The 14,969-nt window shown below is 46.3% G+C and overlaps 1 protein-coding gene across 3 annotated transcripts in view; it reads right to left on the bottom strand.

Moving 5' to 3' along the window:
• The window catches only part of SLC16A1 (solute carrier family 16 member 1), a 31,100-nt gene extending 17,513 nt beyond the window's left edge, over positions 1-13,587 (bottom strand). Inside the window, exon 1 of one of the 3 annotated variants that reach the window (XM_040423889.1) lies at positions 13,462-13,587. The gene's annotated coding sequence lies outside the window, so the exon portion shown is untranslated. Of the gene's footprint in view, positions 1-10,746; positions 10,765-10,874; positions 10,932-13,461 lie in introns of those variants that run through there. The other 2 variants (XM_040423890.1, XM_040423891.1) reach the window with 2 other exon arrangements.
• Positions 13,588-14,969: the final 1,382 nt, after the last annotated feature.

Raw genomic sequence — 14,969 nt, 5'->3', positions numbered from 1 at the left:
ATATATTTTTTACACTCAATAAAACCACAGAGCTATGGGACAGGTATATTGCGGACATGCTAGCGGCGATCTAGCCGTGCATGTCCGCATCTTTATATGGTAAAAAGAGGTGACAGAATCCCTTTAAGTAGCATGTCAAGTTTTGTTCATTTCTGCTCAGCTCAAACCAATGGTGTACAGGATCATAGAAAAGTTAAGGCTTTTGCCCCTTGGTTTAAGTGATCGACCAGGCACCTGGACACCCTCTTTTCAAAACTTGTGACATGTTTATATGTCTACAGGAGGCAGGGAAACTAATGCACATGGGAATCTGCCATGTTCTGAAAAGTTCTAATGGTGCCTCAAAATTGAAAATGGCTCTTGGATCCTAAAGCATGTGGTATTTTTCCCTTTGAAAGTTCACCAATGGGGGCAAAATACCATACAAATATTGCAGATCTGATCTGTGTAGCTTTTGGCTGTGATGCTCCAAGTCCAGTTCAGCAATTTAAATAAATCATGCTAGCTACACCCCATCTACAAACATGGGTGTGTGCTCCTTAGAAAGATCAACGGCAACATCAGTTCTTATGGAGAAATAAAAAGAAAAAAAGCAGATACTATATTGGCCTGGTGGAACGACGATCTCCCAGCCATACATAGGCCCAACGCCAGTGATAGCCAAAAGCAGGTGTGGGTCAAGAACAAACAGGTTCAAATCTTTCCATTCCAGCAGAGGAAATGTATAACTCAGTGCAGCTTCCACTTATAAGGCAGTATTCTGAAAGCCACGGAAAGAAGAGGGTTCATTTGCTGAATGCATAAAACTGTTTTCCGGGAAAAAAGTGAAAAATTAGGAAAGGAGGTCAGATAGTAAACCTCTGAGCTAGCATTTAGGAAGAAAACAGAAGAATATTTTTCTACTGCTGCTCTCAGGGTAACATCAGGACAGAGAACTAGGCTTTAGCGATACTTGACACCAGTGATCTACGTGTAAGACGTGCCTCATGGAAAGGGTTGTTTTTTTTTTGCTATTTAGGAACATGCGACTTCATTAGTAAAAGCTACATAACCAGGAAGAGAATGACCACACAGAACGATTTCCACAGGAGGATGACGTCTAACTGCTTAGTCACAAAGGGCTGGTCTGCTACCACCAAAAGTCAGCAGTTACAGTAATGACAGTAAAAAACGGAAGCACATAAGGAACTAGGATTACTACATGCATGTCTGTCATCCAAATACACCCGTCAGACCGTAAGAAGAGCAAAAAATAAAGTTAATATGCAGGTTTTTCCATAGAGCTCAATAGAAGTTCTGACTGTTGGGCCAATAAAACTATTGAAAATTAACTCCTGGCCTGATCGGATCCAAGGAGCACGCTGTAAAAACTTCTTAAAGGGCTTTTCAGAGGGTAAAACTATTGATGACCTATCCTCGGGAGAGGATTCCAGGTACCCCCACTGACCAGATGTGTTTGAAGAAGCTGGGACACTCAGGTGAGCGTTGCGGCCTCTGAGGCCAGTGACATCACGTTGCTTGGTCACGTGACCAACGTGTAGCTCAGACCCAGAGAGCTGCAGCCTCTTCAAACAGCACCAGAGGTGTGGCAGGAATCTAATGATGATCTAATGGAAACGCGTAAACAGTTTGTCTGTGATACTGTCCCACATATGATGTGATTTAATAAAGAGGAAGATTTTATGGGAAGAAAAATAAGTGCCGTTATCGTCTTATTCTATTTCACTTTGTCTACGTCCAGGAACTTGCTGGCTTGACTCCGTGCACACGGGATATTACACGCCGACCAGGTGAGCTGGATAACATTACCTATATACCTTTACAAGTGTGAAAGTACCCTTACCCCTTCTACTGAAGTGGCCATTTGTCCTGTGAGGAGCAGGAAATCTAATAACGTTTACCAGTGTCATGGTGACATATTAAGTGCTCATGCACATGGCCGTATGTTTGGTTCACACCCGATATTCACTTTTTGCGGATCGGACGCAGACCCATTCATTTCAGTGCCCAAAAAAATTAAAAATAAAATATAAAACAATATCCTATCGTCCATTTTGCAAACAAAAGAAAATGTCAGCGTGCAGACTGCCGGGGACAGTGTATTGTGGGACCGCAAAACACTACTAACGGCCGTGTGCATGACCCCTAAAAGTTCTGATTAGTGGAGGTCCGAGACCCAAACCAATTGCTAAAACAAGGCGTTGGCTGTCTCTCCTCACTGCTGGAGACCAGCTCATTGACTTTCTATTGAGCCCGGTAGAGGAGAGGTGGACCAAGCAACAATCCGCGCATATAAGAGGGTAATTACACGTTGTAGGAGTAGTTTGCCTTTAACGAAATTCAGGGCATTAATGAGTTTCTGTTGCTTGTAGGTCAGCTAATTTACCTATCCAAAGCCAAATCATTTAAACATCTACTCAAGAACTAGTAGAGGACTTAATAACAAAGTCCACCGAATTTGCAGCGTACAATAAAACCTGTCTACGGATGAAGAACACCATCCTTGGCATGCTGACCTATGAAGAAGAAAACTAATGATCCAGCACATCTGAAGGTTACATAGATGCCGCTGCACTGAGGCTGAACACTAACCCTAATATTAACCAAAGGGTCTACATGTGTAAAAATGGAATAGCGGAAAAAGATAAATGCAGTTAGATTCACATTGCCCGACATGGACGCCGGTCACATTACGTAACCTACTTCATAAAGCTCTACAGAGCGGTGGTCCCTTTAAACCAGAGGCAGCTATCTGGAGTGAAGTATGCCTTGGCACCGGCACAAGAATAAATTAGACTAGAACAAGCTCTGGAATTGTTCAAGTTACCGCTAAATCTCGTGACAAGGACAAGCATTTATAGCTGAAGAGGCCGCATGGCTGGATTATGCTTTCACATCAGATGGTCTCAGGTTAGAAATAGCAGTGGCGTCTTTCAGTGGAGGGCACAGCTATAGTAAAGGAATTACAGTGTACTCATGGACTACATTTCTCACTGTAAACTAAGCACAATTTAAGGCCTCATGCACAAACGCACTAGGGTTAATATTCAGTTTCAGACAGAACATTATTTGCAGTGAAGCAAGTTCTCTTTTATTAACTAGCAGAAGGACACGGCTTTGCACGGGTATATTTCATTTAATGTTTGTGCGTGTCATTAAAAGATAGACAGTATCCCCTATAACAGTGACATCCACAGTACCCCGCCCCCTTAACAGTGAACTCCACAGCCACCCATCATTGATCCCCCCCCCAGTGCCCTGCCCCTTTAAAATGAGACCTCCATAGCACCCCACCTTCTTGTCCGTGACCTCCACCTCCCTTCAGTGACCTCTACAGCACCCGCCCCTTAACACTGACCATAGGATACAGTCCCCTTAACTGCGACCTCCACCATTCCCAGCCCCCTTAACAGAGACCTCCACAGCAACTTCCCCTTTAACAGTGGCTGCCACAGTACCCAGCTCCCTTAACAGTGACCTGCACTATACCCCTCTGCACCTTTAATAGTGGCCTCCACAGTCGCCCCACCCCCTCCCTTAACAGTAATCTCCACAGTACCCTGTCTTGTTAACAGTGATTTCCACAATAACCCACCCCCTTAACAGTGACCTCCACAGAACTCTATTCCCTTAAAATGTGACCTCTACAGCACCCCACCCCTTAACACTGACCTCCATAGAACTCTTCTCCCTTAAAGGGGTTGGCCACTATACAAGTACTTTCCACTATATAGTGGGAGGTAGGGTAAAAAAAAAAAAAAAATGTTTCCTAATATACTTGATAAAAAAAAAAAAATCTGAATGGTAATGTTTTTATAATGAGCCCCGCCCCCCTCAGCGTGCAGCCAGTTCGTCCTTTAGAGAAAGCTCGTCCATGGCTTTATTATAACTGCACATGCGCTGCTTTTCCTAATAAGAGCAGCGCATGCCCAGTCTGTCCCTGCCACTGGCGCGCTCCCTGCTCCGACTGTCTCTACAACCGGCTTATTCCTGTCAGAGTTCAGAGCAGGAAGAAAAGCAAGAAAGCTTCTGATCCCCGACACGCTCTTACTTTTCTTCCTGCTCCGAACTGACAGGAATAAGCCGATTGTAGAGACAGTCGGAGGGAGCGCGCCAGAGGCAGGGGCAGACTGGGCATGCGCTGCTCTTATTAGGAAAAGCAGCGCATGTGCAGTTAGAATAAAGCCATAGACGAGCTTTCTCTAAAGCTCCTCCATGCCGCGTGCAGCCTGAACGAACTGCCTGCACCGCAGGTTGAGCATGAATGTGAATATATATATATATATATATATATATATATATATATATATATATATATATATATATATATATATATATCTCTATCTCTATATACACACACACACAGTACATAAGTATAAATAAAACATTCATATAGAAAATTCATATGTATATAAAAAAATAAAATATGTATTTTAAAAAGATGGTTTCCTTGTCTGCTACTTCATCACTTTGGCATGCAGTTGGTAGCATCAGTTAATATTTGCCAATTATCTCTCTTCAGTGTCAACTAAAACGCAAGGTTCTCTTAATTGGTAACAAACTCCTAGAACATCATCGTCCGCTCCAATGTTCCCCTGTGGTTGAGCGGCTTATTGTATTGCTTGCCAGTCAACTCGTAGGTAATGCGCATATATTATAATAGTAAATTGCTTTCTTTGATGCATAGTTGTTTTCAGTAATGCTTCATAGATTTGTTACCCACGGATCCTGATACAATGAGCGCTCGTCTCCCACAGAGACCTCGTTACAGGCTGGCTTAAATATGCAGAGTCTCCTCAATGCTCAGGATAGGTCCTCCGTATCTGACCAGTGGGGGTTCGACACCCAGGACCCCCACCGATAAGCTGGTTGAGAAGGTTCCGGCACTCCTGCTTTCTCCATGCTTACCAAGCACATCGCCGTACATTGTATAGCAGCTACGCTTGGTATCGCATTCACTTCTATGGGGCTGAGCTGTGCCCAGGCCATGTGACCGATGAACATGTCATTGGACAAGAAAAAGCTGAGAAAAGCTGTGGCACTACAGCAAGCGTCGCTGCCTTCTCAAACAGCCTATCGGTGGGGGGGCTCCTGGGTGTAAGACCCCCACCGATCAGATACTGATTACCTATCCTGAGGTTAGGTCACCAGTATTAAAAAGGAGTTATCTGACATGGTCCCCACACTGCCGCTTCCCCCCCGTGCATGGATGAAAACATCCGGTACTGGAGAGGAGCAGCCAATGGCAGGTGGTGACGGGGACGAGCCTCCCTAGTGTGACAAACAATACTAGGGAGGCTGGTCCCAGTCACCGCCTGCCATTGTTGGCTACCCTACCCCCCCCACCAGATGTTTTCATTAGCGCATGGGGAGAAGCAGCAGCGTGGAGCCAGGTAAGTAGAATCAGTGTGAGGGGCACGGCATATGGGGTAGCATTTGCTAGTGTCTGATAACCCCTTTAAAGTCTCAGAAGACCCCTTTGACAGCTAAATACTACTCAACAACAAGTGCGCTTTTTTAATTGGAAATGCATTTTAAAGGGGGTTGTCCAGTTTCAAGAAGATCAGCCTGCAACACTGATAAGTACTTACCTGACAGATCCAGCGCTGTAGACAACACATGACTCCTGCAGACAATAACTGGTCTCAGCGGTACACCCAATGAGGACACTGGCTGCACCAAGGTAAGAAGTGCCCTCACAGGACAACCAGAGCAGCTGCCTCCTGAAACCCGATAACCGCCAAACTGCCCTTCTGACGCAGTTTACACACCCCACCCCCACACAAGCAACAAAAGCTGAAATGGCTAATTTTGACCATTTTGGTCAACCATTGTTTAAAAAGTGGCTTGGCCATCATTAGTAGCAACACGCCATTCTAGCACATGTGACCACTGTGGACAGTGACTGGCGCCACTTTGGAGAGGCAGGGACCAGAAGCTGCTGTGCAGGGACTGTATAAAGGTCAGCGTCCTCTTGTCAGTAGGGAAAAGTTCCAAGGATTGGGTTGGCCTGCTCCTCAGCCAGACAACCCCTTTAAGCCAATTGAAAACTACTGTCTTTCAAAAACAATCTGCCAGATAAGATCTTTTCAGCCATCGTATATTAACATTACACATGAATAGCAGATGAGTACGCCTGATCATTTGCCAAGCCCACTGTGGTGGTTTAACGTTTAGAAATGCTACGTCATTGTCCAAGTAGGCACAATTATAGGAGGAGTCTTTGTTTGGCTGAATTGGATTCTATTTGTATACTTATTGGATTTGTCCCTTGACCATAACTTATGCTCTATCCACAGCACAGGGGTGAAGGGTCTGACCACCTGGACCCCACCGCTCACAAGAATGGAGAGGTGTTCCCGGTTTGAATGGAATGGCAGGCATGCGTGCCTGTCCACTGCTCCATGGGACTGCTGGATATAGCGGAGTACAAGCACTTTGCAATCTCCTGCAGTCCCAAAGAGCTGAATGGAGTGGCCGGACGGGCATGCGTATCTGCCTCTCCATTTGAATAGGGAACATGCGACCCCAACAATTGAGCCACTGCTGAACACTTATCCCCTATCTTTTGTAGAGGGGAAACATAATGGGACAACCCTATAAACCTACTGGACAGTAGCACACACTAGAATCCAGTGAACACCCCAACATACAAGTACTCCATCATCCCATCACTCTAGCAGGAGGGTTTACAATATATTTTTAGAGCAACATACAGTAAATCCAAAATTTTACATTACCGTCACGTTACACAAAGTACAGGTAGTGAACACTAAATCAAACAATGTATTTTGAGCACTTTTTTTTGTGCCTCATCTGGCTTAAAATGTGCTAACATGCACAAAAAGTTTGGTGTAAAGTAAGCCAAACAATAGGTGGTGTAAAGTTAGATAAAGTATATAAAGATGCACCAAAAGTATCATCTAGCATGATCCACTGAAATATTTGGAGCATCTTTAGACTGTCTGTCCCAAAATACATTTAAAAAGATGGAAAATATGCTATAAATAAATTCTACCATGAAATTTAAATATATACCCACAGATAAAACTGACAGAAAGATTTCCACACACCAATTGACTTTTATGCCAAGGTTACCTGTTCATAGAACTATGCACTTTGTGCAGTCACTCAAACATTCAAAAGGCTAAGCCAGGAAAAACAAATTCACCGTCAGCTACAGTAGGTCAAGGTTTCTGACGTACAACAGGTCAAGCTTTGAGGAAATCTCAGACAGAAGACTAAGTATGGGTAGGTTCACATATGAAGCAAACAACTGATTATCTGTTCCAGCAGAGGAACAGACTACTGGAGTTTTACTGTATCCGGCATAGTGGGGGAACAAGAGAATGCAGCAGCACCATGCAAATCAGATAAAGTACAATAATGCCAAAACTTATAGTGCTAATGCTACGCTTATTTATAAAGGGAGATGCTTGGCCAATGCATTTTGTACAAAACCATCTGAGCCCGTCTGCCGTACGTCAAGGCGATCTCTGTTAGATGGGTCCTAACACTAAATACTACCTGTTATGCGCCATAATGTTTAGTGTTAGGACCCGTCTAACAGAGATCGCCTTGAAGTACGGCAGACGGGCTCAGATGGTTTTGTACAAAATGCATTGGCCAAGCATCTCACTTTATAAATAAGTGTAGCATTAGCACTATAATTTTTGGGAGGTGCTGACTAACCCCCTTTTTTTTGCAGATAGTGGGGAACAGACACACAACATCAGATCCCCATTGACTATAATGGGATCCAGTTGCTTTCCACCATGAATGCCAGATTACGGTTGCAGTACGTTTCATGAATCCCGTCAGGTAACATTGTAGCAAAGAACCAAAATGCAGCCAGATGTTACATGCTGACTAAGGAAATCAGAAGACATGCTGCAACAACTTTCCCTGAGTTTTTTTTCTCCCTGCTTCAGGCGCCCTCCGCTGAGACTGGATTGCGGCACAGCCAGGGAGAAGGAGACGCCCATTGAGAAACCCTGGTGTCTCCTCCTCCCTGTACCGATGCTTAGTATTTAACATACAGAGCAGGAAAACTATGGGGAACACAGCGGGTAAAAGGTATTTATCTAGAATAAATAAAAATCATGAAAGGTCCTCTTTAAAATGTCACGACAGATTCAAAAACTGGTGAAAAGTCACATTGTTGCTCAGTTAAAGAAAAACAATATCCCCTACAGCTACACTAAAACCTGACTCCAAAATGATTAGGCTCCGTGCACACGACTGTTCTCCAGCAATGTGCCATCTTTTTTTGTGAACAACATCAATTCATTTCTATGGGGCCATGCACACATCCGTACTGTTGGCGGATCCGTTTGTCCATTCTGCAAAACGTATATAACACGTCCTATTCTAGTCCATATTGTAGACGAATACGCATGAAGCCTTACTGGGCAATCCATCCTCAATCTAGTGCTGGGTCATGGCTACCACCTTCCTCTTTGTGGCAGCTAGAGCCAGAAAGGTGGCATTAGTCCACGCCAACCCTCCCACCACAGACAAGGAATGCCAGAGCTCCGGAAGAAGATGGAGATCTGGCATGGTCACTTACCACCTGCTGTTTGTTTCAAGGCAGCAATCCAAACTTATTCTGGCTCGGCATCTATTAAGTGATTAGAAGTCTAAAATACTGCCCACGTACACAAATACCATCAAAAACTAGATTTTACCTTTGCCTCTTTAGTCTCTATGTATTAAGAAATTAAAGGGGATTTCCGAGACTTATATTGATGACTCAGCTATTTTCTGAAATCCCACTGCAATTAATTCACAACATCATAATGACGTAAAGGGGTTGTCCAAGTTATATTTATTGATGACCTATCCTCAGGATAGGTCATCAATTACACCTGCTCACCGCTGCAGATGCAATGGCGAGCAGGTAAACAATGAAGAGGAGGCAGCGCTGGCACAGTGTGCGCCTTCTCTTCAAACAGCTGATCGGCGGGGGTGCCAGTTGTCAGACCCCAGCCGATCTGATATTGATGACCTATCCTGAGGATAGGTCATCAATAAATATAACTTGGACAACCCCTTTACGAATCTCAGTTCCTGTCTGATGGTGGGTCTACTGTACTGTGCGAGTACAGTACAACTGTGGTCAGGAATGAAGTCATAGGTCATCACTAGGGATCAGCGAATCTACTTCGGATGAAACATCCGAAGTCGATTCGCTCCGTACATTAGAATGTTTTGGCTCAGATGAGCCAAAGTTCTTAGGTACCACTTAGAACGAATCAGAGTTTGGGAAAAGGTTTTTCACAGTAGAAATACATTCGCGAAGTAACAACTTCAGCTCATCTGAGCCAATACATTCTAATACTGTAAGGAGCACTCGCTCTGTACAGTATTCAAACTAAGTTTTATGTGAATTTGCTCATCCCGATGCTGTGAGGTCGGTGAGAGGAGCAGGGTTCGATTTGGAAAATCCGGCCGTCACACTAAGCATGTTTCCCAGACTATGGCTACTTTCAAACTTGCGTTGTTAATTCTGGTATTGAGATCCTTTGCCAGAATTAACTGGATCCGTTTTTATTTTGCTCATCAGGATGCATCAGTCACTAAATACACTAAAAGTCAATGGGTGACGAATCTGTTTTTTTATTTTAGGCTCAAAAAACTGATTAGTCAACATTGACTTACATCGTCTTTCAGTGCCAGATCAGTTTTTAATAATGGGACGCAAAACCGCAGCCAGTACGGAAGACACCCTGAAAGGATCTCTTTCCAGTCAGAATGCATGAGGACTAAACGGAAACACTTTTTTCCAGTATTGAGATCCTCTGCTGGATGTCAATACCGGAAAACCGCAACGCAAGCGTAAAGGAAAAAAAAAAAAAAAAATAGGCCAAGCTCGCATGAACATAACATAAGGGCTCAAGCACACAATCATTTTGCATTCATGTCCAATCTGCATTTTTTGTAGATGGAGCCATTTCTATGGGTCTACAAAAAGAAAAATGGAAATAAGGGTCCATTCACACGTCCGTAAGTGTTTTGCGGATCCACAAAACACGGACACCTGCAATGTGCGATCCGCACATCACAGACACTAATAGAAAATGCCTTTTCTGGTCCGCAATTGCGGACAAGAATAGGACATGTTCTATTTTTTCCAGGAACTAAATTGCGGATCCCGAAAAAACGGATGTGGATCCCGAAAAAAAAAAACGGATGCGGATCCAAGAAATGTGGATTTGCATCCGTTCCAGCCCCATTGAAAGTGAATGGGGACCTAAATTACGGACGTGTGAATGGACCCTAAAAAAATTCCACATCCTTATGTCTGCATTACAAACAAGAAGCGTCATTTCTAGCGACGGGAGTGAGAAAAATGCAGATTGCACACAGAACATATCTATATTTTTAAGATCCGTGGTTTGTAGGCTGCAATACGGATACGGTCATGTGCGTGAAGTCTTAATGCGAATACTGAGCCCCGACCGTACCCCCCTTCCCCCATGATCACAGGCATATGAACAGATAGAAACCCTACTACCATACTCAAGAATGCGCATGAACAGCTCTCCGCAGTCTGAAAAGACCTCCTTCTGAAGAGGTTGCATCAAACCAGCAAGATCCTCCTGTGTGAAGGACGTTCTGAAAAGCTCAGATGCACCTCTGATTGAGATGCAAATCTGGATCAACAGCTGGGGTGACATTCAATCACAAAATTCCCTTCCTGGTATTGTACGTCTTCAGTTACTAAAACCTATGAGGCGTGGATACTAGCCAGGAAAGTCAGCACAAGAACGAAGGCGTCACAGCTTCCATGCCGGCAGTTGCCATGTAACGAGACGCCCTTCCATGAGGCAGCCATCCAGCGGCACGCACACTAGCGGAGTGAGTCACAATACCTGTTCTTATGCCTGCAAGATCAAACACCAACATAAGAGGAGGTGGAAGGGACAGACCTCAAAAGTCTGATGCTGTCTACTAGCTTCTGGAAGCCCATAAAGGGACAAGCCCCGTCAGTGTAAAGACACTGATAAGGTACCGGAAGCACATTACTAGTGTGAGATTATAGCAGTCACCTGACAGTACACCGACAGGGTGATCCACTGATTACTCAATGTCCACATCACTCAGTGAAAGGCAAAAACCAAACCTTCACAGCAGAGCACTCGATTTCCAATATACACAGGGCGTATCCAATGGCTATTTTGTTGGAAGAAACGCTTAAGGAGGAGTTTGAGACTAATACCGATGACCAATCCTCAGGATAAATGTGGGGGGACCCCCGCCAATCAGACGTTTGAGAAGGCAGCAGCGCCGCCGCCTTCTCTCAGCTTTTCCTAGGCAAAGTGACAACACATTCATCGGTCACATGGCCTAGGCGCAGCTCAGCCCCATAAAAGTGAGTGGGACTGAGCGCAATATCAAGGACTGCTGCTATACAATGTACGGCGCTGTGCTTGGCGAGCATAGAGGAAGCCACGTCACTCATAGGAGCGCTTGTGCCTTCTCAAACAGCTGATTGGCGGGTAGTCCCACTGATCAGATACTTGGATAATCCTTTTAAAAGGGGTTATCCAATGTCATAAACAGCCCCCCCCCCCCCCCATGTGCCGGACCCCTCAGAGGGAATATACTTACCCCGCTGCGCTCCTGGTCCCGACACTGCCGCTTCTTCCTGTACACGGAAGAAAGAGAATCCGGTGTTGGTGGGGGGGAGCAGCCAATGGCAGGCGGGGCGAGCCTCCCTAGTGTCACCCACAATGCTAGAGAGGCTCATCCCCGCCAGCCATTAGCCGCTTTCCCCTCCCTGACACCAGATGTTTTCATCCGTGTACAGGGAGAAGCAGCGGCGGTGCGGGGACCAGGATCCTGACCTGCTCACTTCAATGGGTCTGTGTACATGAGCGTTTTTACATAGCATGGCTCTGGCGCCATAGGAGTGAATGGGGCTTGTGTGAATAACGGAAAGCATCCAGATGCAACACGTTTTTCACTGATGGGCGCTAGGAGATGTAGATTGTTATTCTTCATGCGTGTGAAAAACGCAAGCCATCTGGACAGAAAAACACATTCTGAACACAACCGCAGAAAAGAAAAATATATGATTGAACTTGCCTGCAAAACCATCAGTTTTTCCCTGAACAGATCCCGCCCAATCCGTATCGCTTGTGTGAAAGAGGCCTTAAATTGATACATCACATAACATGTCCTTTCTATAAGCCAGGCATGCTCAACCTGAGGCCCTCCAGCTGTTGCAAAACCACAACTCCCCTTATTCCCGGACAGCCTACAGAAGGGCATGGTGGGAGTTGTAGTTTTACAACAGCTGGAGGGCTGCAGGTGGAGCATCCTTGCTATAAGCCCCTCCAGCTCAGGCTTCCATTGAAAGCGGGAGGCGGATTCCACACAGCCAACTAGCGGAATCCAGTCCAAATTCTGAAGCCTTGGGGCTCATGTACAAGACGGTGCTCAGCCCAGAAAACACAGCCTGTGTGTCGGCCGGATGTCCCTGACCAACGGTGGCTCCTCTGACTACTTCACCGCATGGTCACAGGAGCCAACACACAGGTCCGCTTCCTGGGCCCAGCACGGTCCCTTAACGAGACAGAGGAGCATTGCACCTAAAATAGGCAAGCTTATCCAAAAGTCAACTCTCATAGCGGTCAGAAGAGTGGGTCACAGAACTGGATACAGTAGTGATCATGAGAAGTGAAGAATGTAATAAAAAGTGAGAAGGCAACTTTCCAATACCCCCCCCATGTCCTCGCTGTTCCCTAAACCCCAACTTGCCATCTGTGAATGGAAACTTTCTAGAGGCTGAAAGCCCATATATTTCCTGGTCCTTTATGAAGGACGAATGCCAGAGGTTACCAGTATAATTGTCACACACCTGGTGTATATATGGGGTTGGGAGCCAGGACACCCTGTAGTCAATGATTGGGGTGACAGGGCCGGCAGGAAACTAACTCACTTTTACAGGATTTAGAAGAACACAAACAGGCAGAAACTCCACCACAAACCAGTGAACAGTCCAGTAATCCGCTACTCCCCGAGATAACAGACCACTAGTGGCCGGCAGGTCAAACCCTCGACAGCTCTCAGAGGTTTCCAGGGAATTGCATCACACAGATAAAGGCAGTCCTCATCAGGGACTCACAAGAGGCTTCGGGACTGGAGGGGGAGCTCTGAATCCGCTATATACCAGCAGTGGATGACCGGGTAGAAACTATAGCCACTGCAGGGGGTGCGTGGAACAGTAAGGGTTAATGAAAGCGATCCTCACAGGCTGGAAGGAACAGAAGCCCCTATGATACAAGGAGAAAGAGCGGCCGGTACCATGTGGATATCACGCCGAGCCGCCGCCACCACAGAACAATCAGCAGATATAGCAGCAGATCCCCCCGCGGCGGACTAAACCAATGCCCGAGTCCAGGTGCACACGTGTACTCTGCGGCTCAGGCCGCCAGCCCAGCTCCAGTCACTCACCTCTGGTTACAATGTAGCCTGAAGTCACACACACGAGAGGAGGGCTGCAGCAGCCCCGCACGATGCGCTCTCACCACAGCAATGGGCTAATCAGCAATGTAGCGAGCAGAATCAGGCGAGCCTAGGGAGCATGCGCGCCACGCCTACCTGCCGGCCACGCCTCTCATTGACACGCAAAGGTGACCGCTCGGCGCTCGCTTGGTACTGGCTGCCGTGTAGTCAGGAATATATCGGTGTGCGCTCGTTTATCTGTAAGCGGGTCTGAAAGCTGCGTCACCTGCGTGAACGTTCGTGTGAATTGTGCTTAATAGGTTATACAATAACCAGGCTGGCTGTATGTTTTCCCTTGCGTTTTGACCTCAGTATGTAAACCCACAATTTTGGGTTTACACAGTGGTCGTCATTTACTAAGGGCTCTTTCACACTTGCGTTGTTCTGTTCCGGCATAGAGTTCCGTCGTCGGGGCTCTATGCCGGAAGAATCCTGATCAGGATTATCCTAATGCATTCTGAATGGAGAGAAATCCGTTCAGGATGCATCAGGATGTCTTCAGTTCCGGAACGGAACGTTTTTTGGCCGGAGAAAATACCGCAGCATGCTGCGCTTTTTGCTCCGGCCAAAAATCCTGAAGACTTGCCGCAATGCAGGATCCGGAATTAATGCCCATTGAAAGGCATTGATCCGGATCCGGCCTTAAGCTAAACGTCAGAAAAAGCTAAATGTCGGCTCCGGCAATGCGCCGAAACGGCGCATTGCCGGAGACGACATTTAGCTTTTTCTGAATGGTTACCATGGCTTCCAAGACGCTAAAGTCCTGTTTGCCATGGTAAAGTATAGCGGGGGAGCAGTATACTTACCGTCCGTGCGGCTCCCGGGGCGCTCCAGAGTGACGTCAGGGCGCCCCAAGCGCATGGATCATGTGATCACATGGATCACGTCATCCCTGCGCATGGGGCGCCCTGACGTCATTCTGGAGCGCCCCGGGAGCCGCACGGACGGTAAGTATACTGCTCCACCGCTCCCCACTACTACTATGGCAACCAGGACTTTAATAGCGTCCTGGCTGCCATAGTAACACTGAACGCATTTTGAAGACGGATCCGTCTTCAAATGCTTTCAATTCACTTGCGGTGTTACGGATCCGGCGGGCACTTCCGGCAAATGGAGTACACGCCGGATCCGGACAACGCAAGTGTGAAAGAGTCCTAAGGCTACTTTCACACTGGCGTTTGTGTGGATCCGTCATGCATCAGACGGATCCGTTCAGATAATACAACCGCATGCATCCGTTCAGAACATCTTAAAACGGATCCGTCTTGAACACCATTAAAAGTCAATGGAGGACGGATCCGTTTTCTATTGTGTCATAGAAAACGGATCCGTTCCCATTGACTTACATTGTGTGTCAGAACGGATCCTTTTGGCTCAGTTTCGTCAGACGGACACCAAAATGCTGCAGGCATGTCCGCCTCCAGAGTGGGACGGAGGCAAACTGATGCATTAGGGCA

Source organism: Bufo bufo, chromosome 3 (assembly GCF_905171765.1).
Source record: "Bufo bufo chromosome 3, aBufBuf1.1, whole genome shotgun sequence".
Classification (NCBI taxonomy): domain Eukaryota; kingdom Metazoa; phylum Chordata; class Amphibia; order Anura; family Bufonidae; genus Bufo; species Bufo bufo.
Note: the sequence above shows the minus strand (reverse complement) of the source record. Positions and strands in the feature narration are given on the sequence as shown.